Genomic DNA, 17130 nt, shown 5'->3' on the forward strand with positions numbered 1-17130 from the left:
CAAACCTGCTCCTGAGGTGGCATACAGAAACCACGTGCAATCAGGAGGGTGCCTCTGTAGCAGTAAGATCCTGTGCGGAGACACTCCCTGGGAAGTGGCAGTTGGGAGTGAGTTTCCATAGTAAATCACTGTTGCTAGCTCTAAAGCCCAGACATTCTGGGCAGCAGACATAGTCCGCCTAAGGAGAGCGCTGCGGGGAGACCAGTGATGGTTATAGGCGATGCTTGTAGTTGTTTAGGAGGGAGTGGCGAGTGGGTGCTGTGGCTCCGATCCTTAGCAGAGCCCAGACTGTCCAGCCAAGCCATTCTTGCCAGCGCCGGTATCCTGAGTTAGGTGGCGAAATGCTGAGGGGCTCTCCTATTCGGGGGAATGCGGTAGTGATGTATAAGGTATGAAAGATGTGGCCTGCAGAGAGCCGGCACTATCTCTACTGCTGCTGCTGCCACCGCTGCCGCTGCCGCCGCCACTACTGCTGTCAGTAGAGCTGCTGGGAGTGAGCCTCCCTTCTTCCAGATACCCAGCTCCGTTGCGTAGTCCGCTCCCTGGCCCCGCACGGACCTCCCCGCCCCAGGGAACAAAAGCAGAGTCCGGTCGCCCTGTTCTGCAGCCAGAGGATGATGAGTCTAGAGCTCTGAACAGAGTGTGGTCTTCAGCGGCTGGAAGGTAGGAGAGGGTGTTGCGCCCGGCGGCCGCGGCGTGGGAGGCTTGGGTGGGCGCGCCTGGGTAAGGGTGGGTTCAGGCATCCAGCCGTCGGATGGGCGCCTTATGGACCCTGCGGGGTGGTGGTCTGCAGCGCCGCGGCCGCAATGCCCACTGCGGGCCAGGAGGCGCGTTCCCGCAGCCACGAGGGAGCCCCTGCACGGGGACTGGAGGCGGAGGAAAGAAAAGTCTGAAGCCCAAAGCCCAAAGCCGAGCTGTAGTGCCTGCGGAAGGGCTGTCCGCGGCTCTGGGACTTGGTGGCGCATTTCGCCACGCTGAAAGACCAGGCAGCGGCCGCAGTGTGCGCAAAGTTTTGGGTAGCGCGCAAAGGCGCAGGCGAGGGCCGCGCACAGAGGTGCAAGTTGTGGCCAGAGAGCTAGGGCGACCCTCAGGACCACCAGCAGGGTTTGCTTAAGGAAGGACCGATGGATTCTACTCCCCTCTAGCACAGAGAAGACTGGGTTGAAGCGGTGTCGTTTTAACCCTTTGGTCTCCGGGGAAAACAACTTCATTCGTGTTGGAGCCTGCTGGACTCCGGTAGCTCTGAGGCTTCTGGTTTGATTCTCCCGTGGTCGTGCGCAATTCCCTGCTCCTGTTGCGTTTTCATTACATTTCTAGCCTCATCGGTTTAGCTGGCCTGGGGTCTTTCCCTAGGTCTGTATTTTTTTTACCTCTTGGATCATTGCAAACATGTTTCCCTATCTCCTCGCTAGATTGACTCTTGGATGCTGCTTTGAAAAAATGAAATGATTAATCAATTAGGTTAGTGGCCAATTAGGCATAACCTTGTAGGAAAATAATTATGTCGGGCGATCGGCTTCCACCAGGGATGAGGGGGAATGGAGCCCAGGTGCGGGGGCTGTTCCCCAAAGATAGGACTAATGGGGGGGGGGATGAGTTCTGGAATTTAAGATTAAGAAGATTCAAATGTGTGATGGTGACCACCGAGGTGGTGGGGATCGAGGAGGAGTGTGTTTGTGTGTGTGTGTGTGTGTGTGTGTGTGTGTGTGTGTGTGTGTGTGTTTCAGTTTTTGCTGAGAAAATTAACCCTTGACAGCCTAGTCTGGGTAGACTTTGCAGGCAGCATGGTGTATCCAAACCGCTTGGAGGAAAGGTGTGTCCTCTTGTATGCCTGACTCTCTAATACACACACACACACACACACACACACACACACACACACACACACACCCCTCCAAGGGGCTCCCTCTGCGAATCGCAGCACCTTGTAGTGGCTTCGCTGCGCTTCCGGAGGCTGAGTTTAGGGGACTGCATGTTAGTTTCATGTAGGAAGGAAGAATCGCATCATTGCAGACAGAGCTTTCTGTATACTGCTCAGCAGAACACAGATCTCCCCCCGATTGTGCTAAATAAAGCCATTATTAAATGGGAGCAAAAGGGAGACAATCTGTTTCCAGGGCTGGGAAGTTCTGCTGCATAGCGAGGCTTTTTTTTTCCCCCTTTCTTTTTTGGAACCACTGGTGGGGTTTGGCACTGCAGTATTACAATACAGCCATATTAAAAAGGTCTTCAGAGCTTAGAGCCCTCCACCGCTGCAGACTCCTCTTCAATTCACTTCTATGATCAACAGCTCCTTTGCAGGGTGCATGCGGCGGATTCCAAAGGCAATGTGTGTGCTTTTTAACCCCTTTATGTGTGGAGCTTAAGCTGCTTCTGTCTGTTTAGTCACCTGCATATGAGGTAGTAGAATCCTAATCAGCAGGCAAAAACCTGGAGGTGTTATCCTCAGACAGATTTTGCAACAGGTCCTATGTTTGAGGTCTCCAGTAATGGATCCTCTTTGGCGGTCAGTATCAGAGCTCCGTTCGCCGGGATGCGATGAGGGTTGGACCCAGTGGTCTCAGTAGTGCCTGCAGTGCTGACAGTAGCTGGTTCTGAATTTTATGGCTCCCCCACCCCTTGCTGTGCTGGATGGGTGGAGTAGCTGGGCTGTAAGTACACTGTGACAGCAGGGCTACCTCCTTCCCAGTGAGAGCGGGTTGGCTGAGGCTGGCTGGGGCTGGCTGGGGCGACTTAGCAAATAGGAATTGGTCAGCTAGAAGAATGCCTAGTGATATTGGTATCCAGGGGCAACTGCTGGTCATAGGCTACCCTTACTTTCTTAAAAATGAGTGGCTACCCTTCAGTGCTTGCTATTTGTCAAGACTTCCCCTCGCCCCACCCAGAAGTTGGACTCAGCCAGTTGCTTTGCAGTGATGATGTTTGTTGTAGATTCTGGTGCTAGCCAAGACCTTGCACTTTTTTCTAAAATCGACTTTTTCCTTTTATAGTAGGAAGAGATATGGGAAGAGAATGAGGAGAGAGGAAAAGAAAGATGCAAAGGGGTGGGCATGGGGTGGCACTGGTGAGAAAAGAAGAGACAGAAAGTTCAAGATTTCAGATATCTATAACCAGAGAGTGAGGAAAAGGAAAGAGATGGGGAGAGAGGGGGCGAGAAGGAGATTCGGAAGGCAGGGACAGAAAACAGTAACATTAGCACCAAGAGAACAGTGATTGTATGAAGCAAATCTTGTCCTGTCATCTGACTTGAAAGAAAAACGTGAGAGAGGACCTCAAGTTGCACAAGAGTTGTTCCAGAGAAGCTCGCTGCTCGGAACACACCGTTGATAGGATCTGACAGTTACTAAATAAGTGTGGCCCTTGACTCCAACTCTCATCCTCTCATGCTTGCCTGGGGTTTTCTGTTGGTGTAGTGGGGGCCAGACCTGCTGTGTTTGCAGGGCAGTGTTGCCATGCCTCATAGCGAGCTGACTTTTGACCCAATCCTTCAAGGCTGAGCATCTAATGATAGGAAGGAGGTGTCAGTTTGGGGATCCTTCTTCCATGGGATGGACCACTTTTTTTACTTTTTAAAGTGTATTATTTATTTAGCCTTGGGGAAATAAAGGGGGGGCAGTAAGGTAATAGGAAGTGAGTGAGTGGTTTCTCTGCTGCAGCTTCTGACTCCCCTTGCAGGTATCATACGAGCTTTCCAGCGAGCTTTCCAGCTCGTCTCCTGCCCTGTGGAACAGGCCCATCTGCAGCTGGTATGATCTTTCTAAAAGATGCCTTTGATCACATTTCTTCCCAGATCAAAACCGTAAAGGGCACCCTACTGCCTAGAGCATATTATTCAAATTCCTGACCACAGACATCAAGGCCTTTTGCTGTCTGGCCTCCTCACTCCCTCCCAGGGTTCCATGCGTGTATTTCAACACATACACACTCACACGCTTGCACTCCGTACTGTACATACCCATGTGCACAGAATCACACACAAGCAAGCATACAGTAATGCTTATATAAACACACATGGCCACACATACTGTCACACACATATGCACATATTACATCCATCCCACATATGCACCCCAAGCTATACTTAAGGCACTACATGCACTCTTGTATATATGCATAATCTTACTCACAAATATACACACAGTATATTATTCACACATGTATGTGTAGGCTTACAAATAGATAAGCACATGCACACTTAAAAGCAGCATCACGAACCTTCACATACATACACAAAGTCTATCTAGGCTCATATCCCCAAACCACATGTACACAGCACCATACCCCCATTCACTCCCTCTAGACGTACCCACATGGAGACCTGCATGCATGCAGAGGTGCACGCATGCTCAGTTGCATTGTACCATTCACACACTTACACATGTCACACTTGCATCCCTGTGTTTCTGCATATGCATTCATATCCTATTGGCACCCCACATGGGCCTTGTACCTTTGCTACTCTCCCCATCTCAAAACCACATCACTGTTCTTCAGTCTAGTGAGCTGAACTCAGCCCTCGACATCCATCTTATTCCACAAAGCCCCCTTCATTGTGTGAAGTTCCTGTTCCCCCTGTTCTTGCCACATACAGTTTTTGAAGTGGGAGCCAGGAGTTCGCAGGGTCTAGATCTTCCAAGAGTTTGTGCATCCCTTCGAAGATTTTCCTCCTTCATCACAGGGCATACCATAGCAGTTAACACAGACATATGACTGCAGTTTAATGACCAGTTCATTTAGGATGTTCTAACATCAAAAAGGATCTAATGTCAGTGCCTTGACATCCCATTGTTTCTTATTTCTACTCTCAAATCTTTTTTCCCCCTCTTTTTCATTTTCTGGAAAGAGTATTACTCCGTAGCCTCCTTGCAGTTCTAGAACTCACTACATGGGCCTAAGTGGGCCTTAAACTCACAGAGTTCCCCTACTTCTGCTTCCCAAGGGCTGGGTTTATGGCTGCGAACCCCACACCTAGTTCTCATTTTCTCTTGCTTTGTTTTTTGTTTACAAAATAATATATATATATATATGCGTAAATTCAAGTGACACATTACTGCTTAAGATACATGTAACAGTCCCTCCCTTGCCTGCTTAAATTACCTACCCTCTAGGTTGAAAATATACTACTAAACCTTTGTGCTGCTGCTTGAACTTTCCGCCTTATTTTCCTGACTAGGGCATACATATGCTCCTTAAGAGCAGAAGACACACATGTGGGCAGTGCCTAGCAACCGTGGAAGGCATGAGCACTGCAAGCCACTGGGAACACCTTAAACAATGAGGCAACAGTATGAGTTGTGATTATTTTACAAGTTACATTAGATGGTCTTGTTAAGTGTGGTATCCCCCGATGTGACAGGATGATAATCCTCACTTTTACAGAAGAGGACCAGCGGGCTTCACAAGGCTCTAATGGATTGGCCAAGTGAGAGAGGGAAAGGATAGTAGCATCTGAATTGAAACTCAGAGCTTCGTTTTATTAGCTATATTCTTTCTAATTTGCTCTCTGTAGATCTGAGGCTGTAAGCATTATAATTTAGTTTTATGTACCCATTATCTACTCAGAGGACGGAAGTTTGTAGCACCCCTTAGCCCATATCTTTAGGTACATTTCCAGTAAGTTGTTGTGGTGGTTTGAATGAGAGTGACTCCATAGGCTCACATATTGAATACTTGGTCTCTAATTGGTAGACCTATTTGGGAAGGATTGGGAGGTGTGCTTAGTTGGAAGAGATATGTCACTGGGCATGGACTTGGAGGTTTCAAAAGTCTATGCCATTCTCTGTTAACTTTCTTTGTAAGGTGCCTGTGGATCAGGATATAAGCTCTCAGCTGCTGCTTCAGTACCATGCCTAGAGTCTGTCTGCTACCATTCTTGTCACTATCATGGACTTGGCTTCTAAAGCTGTAACCTTCAGTAAACTCTTCTTTTATAAGATGTCTTGGCCTTTGTATCTCTTCACAGCAATAGGAAAGAAACTAAAACAGGTGTCGATTTCCTTTTACAGAAAAACAATGTATGCATGACAAAAAACACATGCTCGTCAAGTCCCTAGAGACAGGAGGAGGCAGGGACAAGGTCTTTGAGCCCATGAGTCTTTGTGTGTTCTTGCATGCAAGAGCTGATCCCAGCATCGAGTAGGGTACCTTCTGCTTACACTTGGCTGCAGTGACTCCATGGTGTGCATAAAGGATGGCTATAAAGGTTCCTATGGGAAAGGGATAGACTTTATTGGCACTCGTGTCTGGAGACTGAAGCACTAGAAGGGTCAACATTTTCTGGGACAATTTCATTAAGAAAGACTTTGTCTTCTAGTTTGACTCAACAGCGTTTTGAGGTCTTTGAATTAGAACTACGAGGCTTGAGATTTTGGTGAATAGCTGTAGATGTGACTTCAGGTCATAAGGGACCATTGACATTTATGAATGGGAATACTTTGTTAGGGGCAGTGGGTGCTGGAGGCCCCCAGGGCTTGGATTTGATAGCATCATATGTCTTATGAGTCTTTGTAGTTCCGCTTACTGACCGCTTCCTGCAAGCCAGACTCGGCTTAATGTGCACCTTACTTTTCTCATGCTATCCTCATATTAATCCTGTGAATAGTGGCAAGGTCTTCACTTTATCCTTAGTTAAACAGTGCCAGCCCAGCAATGATGAAGTCTTTTCTGAGATTTTAACGAATAGAAAAGTAGCTAAGTATCAGAGGCATGGAGCACCTCGTCCTAGATCATACGGCTGGTTCACCGGAGAGCCTGCATCCGACCTCAAGCCCCTCTGGCCCAGGAGACTGTGATCTTCCCACCGTGCTGAGCTGCTTCTGGATTGCTCAACCTAACTACATGGCACATGGAGTTCAGCCTTGCACAGCCTCTGCCCAAGTGTTCCGTTTAAGAGAAGACATTTATTATGTGCAAGGCTCTGCTTTCTAAGCTTCAGATGTGCTACCTGGTTCTTCTTACATTTCTGTATGGGAGGAATATGAAATGCCAACCAGTGGAGCTGGGGTTTACACACAAGTAGCTTGTGCTCCTCCCTGCTCTGCTGTGTGGGATTCTGGGAGCTATGTAAGAGCCTACAGTTTCTTAGCACTTGCGACTACCTTCACCTTTATTATCACCATTGTTGACTACCACCTCCATCATTATCATCAACATCAATACACCACCACCCCAGCAGCAGCAGCAACAGAGCAGCAGCAGCAGAGCAGCAGCAGCAACAGCAGGGCAGCAGCAGGGCAGCAGCAGCAACAGCAGAGCAGCAGCAGCAGGGCAGCAGAGCAGCAGCAGGAGCAGCAGGAGCAGCAGCAGCAGGGCAGCAGAGCAGCAGCAGCAGAGCAGCAGTGGCAGAGCAGCAGCAGCAGCAGAGCAGCAGCAGCAGAGTAGCAACAGCAACAGAGCAGCAGAGCACAAGCAGCAGGGCAGCAGCAGCAGAGCAGAAGCAGCAACAGAGCAGCAGCAGCAGAGCAGCAGCAGCAGAGCAGCAGCAGGGCAGCAGCAGCAACAGAGCAGCAGAGCAGCAGCAGCAGGGAAGCAGCAGCAGAGCAGAAGCAGCAACAGAGCAGCAGCAGAGCAGCAGCAGCAGGGAAGCAGCAGCAGAGCAGAAGCAGCAACAGAGCGGCAGCAGCAGAGCAGCAGAGCAGCAGCAGCAGCAGAGCAGCAGCAGCAGAGCAGCAGAGCAGCAGCAGCAGCAGAGCAGCAGCAGGGCAGCAGGGCAGCAGCAGCAGCAGAGCAGCAGCAGCAGAGCAGCAGAGCAGCAGCAGGGCAGCAGAGCAGCAGCAGCAGCAGAGCAGAAGCAGCAACAGAGCAGCAGCAGCAGAGCAGCAGCAGCAGGGAAGCAGCAGCAGAGCAGCAGCAGCAACAGAGCAGCAGCAGCAGAGCAGCAGAGCAGCAGCAGCAGAGCAGCAGCAGGGCAGCAGCAGCAACAGAGCAGCAGAGCAGCAGCAGCAGGGAAGCAGCAGCAGGGAAGCATCAGCAGAGCAGAAGCAGCAGCAGAGCAGCAGCAGCAGCAGAGCAGCAGCAGCAGGGAAGCAGCAGCAGAGCAGAAGCAGCAACAGAGCAGAGCAGCAGAGCAGCAGAGCAGCAGCAGCAGCAGAGCAGCAGCAGCAGAGCAGCAGCAGCAGCAGAGCAGCAGCAGGGCAGCAGAGCAGCAGGGCAGCAGAGCAGCAGCAGGGCAGCAGAGCAGCAGCAGGGCAGCAGAGCAGCAGCAGCAGCAGGGCAGCAGCAACAGAGCAGCAGCAGCAGCAACAGAGCAGCAGCAGCAGGAGCAGCAGTAGCAGAGCACCAGCAGCAGAGCAGCAGCAGCAGAGCAGCAGGGCAGCAGCAGCAGGGCAGCAGGGCAGCAGCAGCAGGGCAGTAGCAGGGCAGCAGCAGGGCAGCAGAGCAGCAGAGCAGCACAGTTATTATTCATGGTTTCACAAGAGCTGTCTCTACTGAGTGTGTTTTATCTTTTGCTTCTGAGTATTTTTCATACTGTTCCATCACCTCAAAACAATCTTATATTTTCCTATTAGGAAACTGAGTCTCCATGAGATTCTAGAAGGCTGGGAGCCTCATCTCTACTGAAGCTAGGGTTGGGATTGGAACTCTTTAGGTTTGCTGTTAGCCTCCGTTCTCAGTTCCTTTCTCTAGGCTTTTCCCACGGGTCCTTGTTGCTGCCCTTAACATGCATGCCCAGCGAAGTATGAAAGCATGAACATGTCCTTGTATTTTTTCTATTATCTCAATGCTCAGTGGGACCACTGTCTAAAAAGATGCTTTCTGCTGACCTGAGTTTTTCCTGCTGTTGTTTCCTTCCATTGAGCTGTCAGGTGTCTGAAGAGCTGCCTGATGTTTTGTTTATCTCTTTCAATTCCTCAGAAATGTAATAATAGCATCACCTGCCGTGTATTCTAATAGAGTGATGGGAATAGGTAAATTGGGTCCCTTGTGATTTGAAGCTGGGCTAGAGATCGAAAGACACCTCGTGGCAGAGAGAAGAGCATTTCCCAGGTTGGCGTAGCTATGGAGGACCGCAGTGTGTCACTTTTTGGTTTTGAGCAAGGAAGTGGTGCTGTTAGTGATACTCAGGATCTTTTCAAATGGGCAACAGTGCAAGAATGCTTATTATTAAGTATTGCGATCCCTCCAACAGCCACACTGCTACCAACAGGTGACCTGGTGACATCAGACAACCTTTTAATTCACCTGGCAAAGCACATGTGGATTCTGTCTCAGAAGGGGTAGGCAGAGTTAAACAAGTGCGAATACTAAATAAAGAATTCATTTGTATTCATAGGCTTTTAATAAATAAAGGCTTTTTTTCCCCCTGAAATGAGCTCTGAGCCACAGGTCTTAAGACTTCTTGTTTAGTTAACATGCAAAATGCAGCAGCTTCTTGTTTCAAAATGACCTTTTTTTTTTCTTTTTCCCTTGAGCTTAGATCTTTTGGTGACATTTTCTCCAAGCAAATATTTACAGGCAAGTTGGAAACTGACAGGAAGGAGGGTTTAAAATGGAAATGTTACCAAACTGAAGTTTACATCTGAGTGTAACACATGGCGTCACCATGGACAGAGTCCTAAGCACTCAAAATATTTGTCCGTTTGTGGAGCTGGCTAAAAGCCAAGCTCTTTTCATTTGTCACTGTTAAGTAAAGATCATCCTGTAAATGCATTATGGTGACCGTTCCTATTTCCTGGCTTTTAGATCTATTACAGATATGGACAGTGGCAACTCGCTGGTGCCTTTGAACTTTCTGCTGTCTCTAAGCCGGAACACCTTGGGTAATCCCTGGTTTCTTTCCCCAACCCTAATACTTTTACTTCCATAGATGTTCCTGCCCAGAACCCTTCCTTTTCACGTGCCCTGGTCTTGTCCATCTGAGGTCACCTCAGCCTGCGGGATCAATGTTGATCACCACTGATGTGGGCCATTTTGTTTCTTTACCATCTTATTACATATAAATGATAGAGATCCACTGAAAAATGAGGTATAGAAGAATAAGATGCTAGTAAAATTAACATCATTTGTGACTTTTATGTATTTATATTAACATATATGTGCATGCGTGCACTTAAATAACATCTGTTGGTAGGTTTAACTTTAACTTATTTTATCTCAGACATCTACTTTCTCATTGATTTTTGACTGTTTACAAACTCATTTAGTGACCTAAATGTTTCCATTTATCATTTATACATTATGTGTATTCAAGCACACACACACACACACACACACAAACACAAACACACACAAACACAAACACACACACACACACACACACGCACACACAAACACAAACACATATACACACATGCGGAGGGTGGGGAGAGGGAGGGAGAGAGAGACCTTTCTAGAGTCAGTAAGTATAGATATACTGCTGTTGCTAATGACTATATAATTTTTAATAGACTGACTATGCCACATATATTTCAACCATTTTCCTACTGACAGGAACTTAATTTTGTTCACAGATTTTTTACCAACAATGCTGAAATTGCTAGCCTCGTGCAGCCACTGTTTCTACTGATGTACTAGTTTGTATAGCAGATCCCCAAAGGTAATTTCTCTCAGGGGAATGATAGGTGTCTTTTAAAGTGTAGTAGATGGCGTCATGTTACTTTCTAAGGAGTGCACGAATCCACATTTCCCATCATGCGTGTAAAGTGACCTTTCTCCCAATTGCTGGCAGCATGTGTGATGAATCTCGCAGGTATGAGGTATTGCTTGACTACCCTGCTTTGTGTTTTCTAGGTGTCTGATGGGCAGGGACACCTTTTCACATTCATTATGAGATTGGATTCACTAATTCATCATCTTTGCCCAATGTTCCTTTAGGTGGTGTGTCTCATTTCATTAGAACACCTTTTACTTGGTGGATGGTGATTTTTCTTTTCATTTATGTATATCGAATATAGTGCTCCCCTACATAGAGGTGTGATCCAAGTTGTAATCTCTGTGTTTGCATCTAAACTAGAGGTGGGGTTTCCTGACAGCAGCAATGACTACACCCACCTTCAGGGTATGCATTTCATTTCTATGTCATTACCTCTGGACAAGGCCTGAAAGAGTAAAGATATAGAAAACCCATGACTATAAATACTGACCACACATGGGCTACCCAAATATATATTCATCTAACAATGATCTGTGTGAAATGATTTATGTGCCGGCGTCGCATGGACTGAGATATTTCAAATAAGCAAAGTTTCACGATGACTAATGTTCTGAAAATACTTATAAATGAATTACTTCCATGCTTTCCAAAATAGCATGATTCAGAAATATCGCTGTGAACATCCGTCATTACGCTGAGCTATACACTTGATATGCTTATGGGCTATTTAGAGGCATAAGATTGTTTGCCTCTAAATAAGAGTAGCCCCAGACATGTGACCACGTTGATTTTAACATCCCATTTTGATGTGTGGATTGAAACTTCTCATATGTATGATTTATATTTCTGCCTCTTCCCCTTCACTGTCAGATTAGGCTATCATGTCTGGGCATTGTGAGCTGATGTAGTTTTATGTTCAATGCTCTTGTATTTCTCTCCGTCTTTACCATAGCTGTGGATTAATGTAAACAGGAATCATACCCATTTGAAATATTGATAGATCATGAGTTCATAGCCACCAGGTTTCGTCTGAGTGCCATTTCCCCGTATGAAGATCATTGCTTTCCACCGGAAACATCACCTTTGCTGAACTGTTGCTATTTCTTTCTTTGCAGCTATATTCTGTTAACGTGAGGATCCTCAATATGGAGACGTGCCATCTCCACTCAGTAGCATATCTGTCCAATTGCTTGTAACCAAAGTTCTAAACAGAGGGGAAGAAATGCATTTCTCAATTTTGTACAAGTCTGAAACCACAGTGGGGACTGTGAGCCAAGAAGTCAAATAGCTGTCAGCCTTTACGTGTTTCCTCATCCCTAGTATGCCACGCCATGTTTATGATCCATGGTGTGACATCATCATGTTGCCCTTCTGGTGGAAAGGGAGAAAAGAGAGTAGGAGAGGAGATCCTATTTATTTTAAGTCCATGGCCAGGAGTTGCACCTACAATTTAGGCTTACATCCTCATTCCTAACAGAAGAGCGACTAAGGATTATTGTTTTTATTTTGAGTGGATTTGTGCCAAAATGAAGGTTCCATTTTTGGAAGATGGGAGGAATGGGTATTGGTAGACACACCAAGCAATCCCTCTGACTCTTGTCATTCTGGTGTCCTCTCAGCTTGCTTGTAAGCCTGCCAGCGCTTGTGTGCAAAGCAGACGTCGCCCACTTCCTTTGCACCCACCCCCTGCTCTGTGGGGTATGAAAGAATTCTGCAGCAAGAACAGCTTGGTTTCCAGCCTTTTCCCTCCTTGTTCTAAAAATGCTCCCTCCTTGTTCCCCATATTGAGGAGTCACTTGAACAGAATAGAGTTTCGACGGAAGAAATAATAACAGTAGAGCAAAAGTTAGGTTTCTAATGGGAAGTGATGATCTTCACACCAGGGAAGGCAACCTGGTGGCTTTGAACTCGTGATCCACCAATATTTCAAATAGGCATACTGCCTGATTAGTTTAATCCACAGCCAGAGCAAAGATGGAGAGAAAAGCAAGAACACTAAACAAACTTCCGTTTCCAGCTTTAAGAGGTTCAGGTGTGGAGACCGCATGCTTTGCAAACAGATGTGTTGGGACAGCTCTGGGGAGAATCGCGGGGAAATCAGCCCCCTGTGAATAAAGGAGTGAGTTTGAGGGCTTGTGAATCTGGCCAGGTTTATGAAGACGGGTTCCTGGGTAATCAGCAGATTGCGTCATCTTGCACCTGAAGTCTCTGTGCTCTATGGGCTCCTACTGCCTGATTAGTAGGAAAACAAGCCTTCCCTGACCCCAGGCTGACTCTGGAATTAAGTTTGCTTCAGCCAAGTGGCTGATTACAGCTGCTCTCCCTGTTTGGAAAGTAGAAATGTGATTTCATTTTGGAAAGGGGAGGGAGGATCCCAGGGAAGATACATAAACACGTTCTTTCGACTTAAAAAAAAAATCAAACGAGAGGTAAACCTGATTTAGATGAAGATGACACCACGTGTCTTCTTTCCCTTAAAGTCGATCAGGAACTTTAGGCTGTAGAACTGTGTCAGGCTTCTGACATTTTCTAAGTCGGCCTAAGCTAATGGCAGCGGATCTTCTTGTCCCTCACGGAGAGCATGGGCGGCCTTTTGTGAAGGAGCACTCAACGGACCCTTTGTGATTGAAATACTAAGTGAGACAAGGAAGGGGCTGCTCCATCATTTCACTTGGGTTCTTGGATGCCAGGGGCATTACCTGAGGTGAAAGACACTAAGGATGTTGGTAACCCACTGCGTGCTAGCAGAGGGAGGCTTGGGAGCCCCAAGCAGAGTTGAGGGTTCATCATCCCCTGGAACTGTTGGGCTGAGGGCAACACTATTTTTTAGGGACAGGGAGAGGTTCTACATCCAAGCTCCTCTGAGGGGTCACTCTCTGCACTAGTGTGTACCTGCTTTGACTCTATCCTTTCAAGCCTCATGCAAACATGTCAGCTGAAGTCCCCCAATACTCCACGGTCATGAGTGCTTTGCGTGAAAGTTCAAAAGAACACCCATACAGTATAGTCACGGTGTTGCGTGAGCCTAGAGACATTTGCTGTTCTTACACATTCGCTGTCTGTCTCTGATTTTACTGGAAAGATAGATCACCCCCTTTTCTTTGACAGGCTGGAAGTGCCGTGACCTTGCTATGCCCCTCTAGATAGCAGAGTAGAAGTGTGAAGTGGATGTTTTCTTAGACTATAACACGCTTGCTCAGAAAGCCACTAGAGCCTTCAAGATGAACTCCAAACTCCTTGGCCTGAAAGAGCTGTCCTCCATTCATACCCTGTTTCCTAGTCTCATTTCTCTCCAGTGCTCTCTTTACCTGCTGCAGCCCCCACCCCCTGTCTCTCCCTCATGGCTGAGAAGACCTTTGTCCAGGACCATATTCTTCTGTCGTCCATGTCTCTGCATCTGCTGCCCTCTGTACCCCACCACAGCAGAAATTCTGTTCCTGCTCTTCATGTGTCATTTGACGGTTGTACCTCCCCTTCCAGACTGAGGCATCATTTCCTCTGTGGAACCTTCTGCGAATCCTTCCATGTATGTCTAAAGTCCCCCAGAAATCGGTCTCTACACTTGCTGTGAACTTTGGTCTATCTGACTATCTGAGTTGTTGAGAGCTTCCTGATTTCCACTGTCTTAATCCTTATATCCTAGGCACTGTGCTAGCTGCTAGGGTACAGTGATTATGCAAATGGGCAAAAGACCACTGGTGAAGGCCACAGGCTTTAAAGTGACCATATGACCTTGTCACGACGTACAGCCATTCCCAAGTTAAACATTGCAGGTGGTGGGGGATTCTTTTCAAAAGGGTCAATAAAATGATACACGTTAGGTGCCCCAGTGAAATCCAAGGGAAAGAAAGTTGGCTATTTGGATCATGCTCTGATTATCATCATTATTGCAGTTGTCCAATAAATGGTAACGATCCCTTCTGTACTTCCTGGGGGAAAGTGTGAAGTGGTGATCTGAGATATTTCCCACACACTTCAAAGTGCTTTGAAGCCACCAGTGCTGTGAGGAGTGAAAAGCAGCAAATTGACAGAAGTTACCATCAGGCAAAAATCACTCCCAGAACAGCCCGATGGTGGCGAGGGAGGATGCCTCCTGGCATCAAGCCTCCAGTGCCTGTACTGCCACTGGGATTTTATGAACTAGCCTCTCTCTACCCTAAAATGTTCCCTTTAAAAAAGAGAAAGCAGATATGACACGGAGATGAGCCTGTGACAGGACTGCCCGTGAAGGTCAACCATTTCCCAGGGATTGCTTGGAAGCCCATGTCCTGCTGTGTTCTGTCTGTGAGTGTGATGTTAAGACAGTGGGAGCTTCCCGCTGATGTCAGGAGCCAGCTTGGAAGACAGCAAATGTCTTCTTTGTGCCAAACTCCCAGCAGAGTGTCTTACACAGAGTAGCTGTGTTTCTGCAGAATACCTTCTCTCTCTTCTCCCCGTGGCTCTGTGCTTATTTCACCACATCCAATTCAGCAAACAGTTATTGATCCCCTACTGTGTGCAGGGAGAGCTGCTGACTCTCATGTATGCATCTCTCCCGACACGCTAGCATTTCCACACGATTTTCTTATTAGAATTGAAAGCAGCCCAGTACCTGGCATCTACTGTTTCAAAGGGACAACATATTGTCATTGTTATTTTTGCATGGTCTTTATTATAAGGTCTTGAATTATAGTGTAAAAGAAGAGAGAGAAAGAGAGAGAGAGATTGTGTGTATATGCAAGTTTGCATATATATATATATATGTATATGTGTGTGTGTGTGTGTGTGTGTGTGTGTGTGTGTGTGTATTGTGATCAGAAAATACCCGCCTACCCCCTGCCACTCAACCAACTAAACATGAGAGAAACATAAAAAGTTTGGGTTTCGAACGCAGAGGCCTGCTTTGAACTATGACCTCAGTATAATACTTCTGTAATGCTAGGCTCAAGCTTCCAGTCTCTCAGCACTGCCCCCAGATGCTTTTCATTCAGGTAAGGGAAGCCACTTTCCTTTTCTCTTGCTGCTTGAAGCTGCTGGGACGAGCTGCTGCTGTTGCATGCAGACCTAAGCTATGGACCAGGGTGGCCCGTGTACACACGTACAAGCTCTTACGACTGCTAATATTTTTCTTGATTGCAATATTCTTCTCACTTTGCTTTTGCCTCTAGGTTGGTTGAAAGAGACAGTACCTTTCTTTTCTCATCCAGAAGGAATCCCGGGCTTTCTTAAGCGAGGAGGTGCTGCCTCCCCTTTGTGTCTTGCATGGAGCCCTATCTAAGCATGATGTTTTATCTGTTGGCCTGAAAGGAGGCCATTTGTCCCCTGCTAAATGAGCTGTTGCTGTGTGCCTTTGCCCCTCAGCACCTGAGGCTACATTCCTGGGAGAATCCAACCGTGGCTCTCAGGAGCATCTTGGGAACGTTTATTAGAAGAAAGTGCTTCTCGGCAGGTTGTGCCCTCCCCGTATAGCCTCCTTCCTCTGTAGCATGGGCTCATTAGTCCAAGTGGGGCAGGTATCTGAGGGCAGAAGGGCAAGCCACAGGCAGAGAAGCAGCCATGGGCCTCTCAAAAGTCCAACAGTGGGCTCTGCCTCCAGGGTCGCCTCATCTACAGGTGGCCAATTAGCTCTAATTGTCTGTGTCCGGCTATATGGGAGTGGGCCCTCTCTAACCTTGGAGTTGTGACTGGTTCTCTTTCTTGGACTGCTGGGCTGCCTTTATCCCATGGCCAGTAGAGTGGAGCCCCCTCTGAGGTGCTCTTTGGGCCCCAATCACCATCAACAGCCTGCCTTTGAGAGACTAGGATATACCTTTGATCAGATTGTGGCTTCTGAGTCCACAGATCCTCCAGTCAGCCCTGGACTTGGGTACCTGGCAGTTAGGAGATTAGTTGACTGGGATGCTGATGTATTCTAACTTTCAGGTGAGAGTCCTCTCAGTCCTGGGTCTTGTGGCATATCAGTAGTACAGGATGGTGTTAGAAGGGCAGGAGAGACCACTCCCTCCTCTCTTTGTCCCCTAATACACACACCCACACAGTGGGTGGGGCCAGAATGAATATGCTGGCTCCTGGTCTAAGAGGATACTTGCTTGTCCCTGTATTGGGATAACTTTGTTTCCTTCTTGTTTTACTCTTACAGACTAGGTAGTCAGGAAGAAATGAATTTGCACGGGCCTTGAATTAGGACATTTCTATGGCTGAGGACTTGAGTGCTGTGCTCAAAACACCAGTTCTGTCACTAAGTGAGTAGCTAGCATTTCACACTCTGCCCTTTCCATTCCCAGCTCTGTACAACGAGGACGACAGCTACAGGAGCTGCTTCACGGTGTGCTGCTGGGCATTAAGGGAAGTGAGCACTGGCTCAGAGCAATAGTTCATTAAATATTTGTCGATTAGCATTTTAAATTTGTGCTTACCTCCACCTAGGCACAGGTGGAGGTCGTGAGGCAGGGTGCTTTCGGGGAATGGCTCACCGACGGGCTGACTTGTGCTTTATAGTTATTTGGAGACACAGTGAGAGATGAGATTGAGTCTTCATCTTTCTGTTCTACTGGAATCCG

At 47.4% G+C, this 17130-nt stretch overlaps 1 protein-coding gene across 4 annotated transcripts in view; it reads left to right on the top strand.

Moving 5' to 3' along the window:
• Positions 1 to 391: 391 nt before the first annotated feature.
• Dab1 (DAB adaptor protein 1) overlaps positions 392 to 17130 on the top strand; it is a 1118143-nt gene continuing 1101404 nt past the window's right edge. For 3 of the 4 annotated variants that reach the window (XM_087660515.1, XM_087660524.1, XM_087660534.1), the window contains exon 1: positions 418 to 663. The gene's annotated coding sequence lies outside the window, so the exon portion shown is untranslated. Of the gene's footprint in view, positions 664 to 17130 lie in introns of all 4 variants that reach the window. The other variant, XM_087660519.1, reaches the window with a different exon arrangement.

The sequence above is a fragment of the Rattus norvegicus genome, chromosome 5 (genome assembly GCF_021556685.1).
Source record: "Rattus norvegicus strain SHRSP/BbbUtx chromosome 5, alternate assembly SHRSP_T2T, whole genome shotgun sequence".
In the NCBI taxonomy this organism is placed as follows: Eukaryota; Metazoa; Chordata; class Mammalia; order Rodentia; family Muridae; genus Rattus; species Rattus norvegicus.